Genomic DNA, 3,167 nt, shown 5'->3' on the forward strand with positions numbered 1-3,167 from the left:
GCAGTGTTTAAAAGAATACAGTTTCCGTGTAATTATTTCGGGTATAAAGCTAGCCATGTGGGCGGCCGGCTGCCAGGGAGGGAAGCAGCCACGCTGCTCTTATTTCAACACTCTAGGGCCTTAGCTTTGCCCTTTTGGTCTTTCATGGATTATTTATTAAAACATAAATAAAATATCACTATACTAACCCAAGACCATGGAACTTACAGTTTCTCGCTACTTGGAAAATAAAATATTATGATAGTTCTTTCCTTCTTCCTTCCTTTCTTTAATTTAAATGGGTCTCATTATGTAGCCCTGGCTGGCCTGGAACTCACTATATAGACCAGGCTAGCCTTGAATTCACAGAGATCCACCTGCCTCTGCGTCTCAGGTGCTGGGATTAAAGTCGTGCACCGCTGCCTCCAGGCTGTTTGGGATAGTTCTAAAACAAATCATGGATCCCTTGCAAATACGAATTTTATAGAACAAGCACAGTTTCTTGATTCTCCCTCTGCAAACAGGCAGACTTTTAAATAGTTTATCTCCCTCCTATGCCGAGTGCATGAAAAAGAAGATGGAGAAACATCTGTAAGTTTTCCCAGAAAGAAGGCCGCCCTTACTTTTTCTTTTGAAAGAGTATCTCAGTCATCTGCACCAAAGAGCCCTTTACTCGTCCTGTAGCCCAGTCAGGCCCATGAATGGTCCACCCTTCTGTCTAAACCTGCAGCATAGCTGGGGTTATAGGCTTGTGCTACAAAGCCTAGCTTTTCATTTGTTGGGTATTTTAAACATCTCAATCTGTTGCTGAGGGGTGCTCACAGGTTACAGATGAAGGGGAGCTTACCAGAGCTCCTCTTTGAGGCCCCAAGTTCTGTCCACTCTGTGCTGGAGATGAAAGTCAGCTAATGATGAAATGTTTGAGGTCTTGGCTCAGGGCTAGGCAACTCCTCAAAATGGACGGAACTAATCCCTAAAATACACAGGACAGGCTTCTACCACCTTCCCTCCTCACCCTAAACTGTTGGCTAGGCTTTCTATTTCTTAAAGGCGGATGTGATCAGAAAATAATGTCCACCTCTTCCAAACCTGTCTGGTGTCTGGGCCATATACTCCACCTTCCCTCGGGATACTATTGTTGGGGCCTCTGCTCTAGTGGCAGGCAGTTACTTCTATTATCACATTAGGTCCTATGCCAGCTCACTTACCAGTTCACTCCAGAATCTCTCTCAGTCTCTCCCATGTGTCGGTTTTTACCTTCTAATGTGCCGCCATTCTCATGAGCATGAAAAAGTAGATTATGTCCACCTTTCTTTACAAATAAGAAAAGGCCAGCTAGAGAGAAGGCTTAATGCTTAAAAGCACTGACTACTCTTCCCGAAAACCAGGGTTTGATTCCCAGCATCCACCTAGTGGATAACTGTCTGTAACTCCAGTCCTAAGAGACTCCCTCTTCTGGCCTTCGATTGGTATTGCATACGGCGCGAAGTTGGTCCACAGACAAGCAAGCAGTCAGTAGCATAGCTTCCTCCCACTCTGCTCCTCCTGGTCCCTCTTTCCTTTATGTCTCAAAGCTCTCCGAGCACCACAGCCCCAAACAGCTTACCAAGATGCACCTTATCTCCTTGGAACTAAACCCAGGCTCCTGTGTCAATCCTCATCTTACTAGATTTCTCAGCTTTGCTTGATGCATGCAGTGTGTCCCTGCGTCCTTAAGACATTTTCTTCCTATTGCCTACAGAAAAGCATGTTTCCATTAGGAATTATAAATGCATAATCTTGTTTTTACTTCTATTGGGAAGGGTTTGCTAACTGCCAAGGAATTCTGGGCTTTCAGATTTTCCCATAAACCTAACTGCAGCAGTTCTTCCAAGGCTTTTTATGACATGGCACACATAGAAAAATGATAGATTCCCCAAAGTCTGGGGATACCGCCCAAGACAGAAAGGAAGGGAGTCCCCCCACCACCATCACACCCCAGGAGTAGGAGACAAGCTTCACACATGAATCCAGGGGCTTCGGTTTAGTCCTCAAGTATAAGCTGTCTCACCAGCTTTCCTGCCCTATGGTGACAGTGCAACTATTCAGTATCCTCGAGAATGACCCTTCTGTCCCAAGAATTTGACCCCAAAGCATCCAGTCTTCCTGGATGCTGTTTAGGGCTGAACAAGACTAAGTCTCTCAATTCATGCACCTGAGCATCTTTTACGCTCCAAGGCATCTAGCACTAGTAAACAGTGTTTTTAAAGCATTGGTTAAAATTGTGCCCCAGATATTATTACTTTATAGACAATGAGAAGCCACTTTCCCCCCCCCTGATTTTTAAAAAATAATAATTTTTCCAGCTCAATCAGTTTCTCCTCCCTCCGTCCTCCCCCCATCCCTCTTCTCATCCCCACCCACTCCAAGAAGCCGTCTATTAACTGAAATGAACTTTAGACTGCATGCGCTTCTTCTGAGTCAGAAGTTAGATGTTTGTTACTTTAAAAGAACCATCTTTAAAAACAAACAAAAACAGGCATGCGCAAACTTTGTTTCTTCACACATTCCTTCAGTAGGAATTCCCCTTGGCTTTTAACCCATTGTGAGCATGTGTTTTAAGCCTGCCGCTTCCCTGCACTACCTCCAAGGCTCATTTCCATTTTCTATCCCTAGCATTCACACCCACAGGCCACCTTCACCCTATCCCCACCCCCACCCCACCCACAACCACACCCTTCATTTCCACCCTACTATCCCTCACCCCCACCATCCACCCAGTCTTTATTATATTCATTTATTATATTCATCCCTTTCTCATCTTCATCTTCTCAACCCCCTTTTTAAAAAATTGCCACAAGAGGGCAGCAGATTCACACATATGAATGGTACTCAGGCAGTGAGGCGCATTAAAATGCAAACGATAATTCACCAAACAATTAAAAGGACACAAAGCTGGGTGGGTGGGGAAGGGGATGGATCTGGGAGAGGTTGTGGAAAGGAGTGGATATGTTCACAACACAGCATACGAACTTCTCAAAGAACTAGTAATGATATCCTGATAAAAACGCTACTGAAGGTTCAGATATTTCTGTGGAAGAAAAACGGTTTCAAGGGGAGAAATAGAGGAAAGAGAAAGGGCATTGGGGCACGAAGATGACCAAAATTCATTTTTTGCATGTATAAAAATAGAAGAGAATTTTTCATTA

At 44.3% G+C, this 3,167-nt stretch overlaps 1 protein-coding gene across 1 annotated transcript in view; it reads left to right on the top strand.

Moving 5' to 3' along the window:
- Window positions 1–3,167, top strand: part of Chrm5 (cholinergic receptor muscarinic 5) — a 65,602-nt gene that overhangs the window by 59,058 nt on the left and 3,377 nt on the right. The gene's annotated exons all lie outside the window — the stretch shown is intronic.

This window comes from Microtus ochrogaster, assembly GCF_000317375.1.
Source record: "Microtus ochrogaster isolate Prairie Vole_2 chromosome 14 unlocalized genomic scaffold, MicOch1.0 chr14_random_1, whole genome shotgun sequence".
Lineage (NCBI taxonomy): Eukaryota > Metazoa > Chordata > Mammalia > Rodentia > Cricetidae > Microtus > Microtus ochrogaster.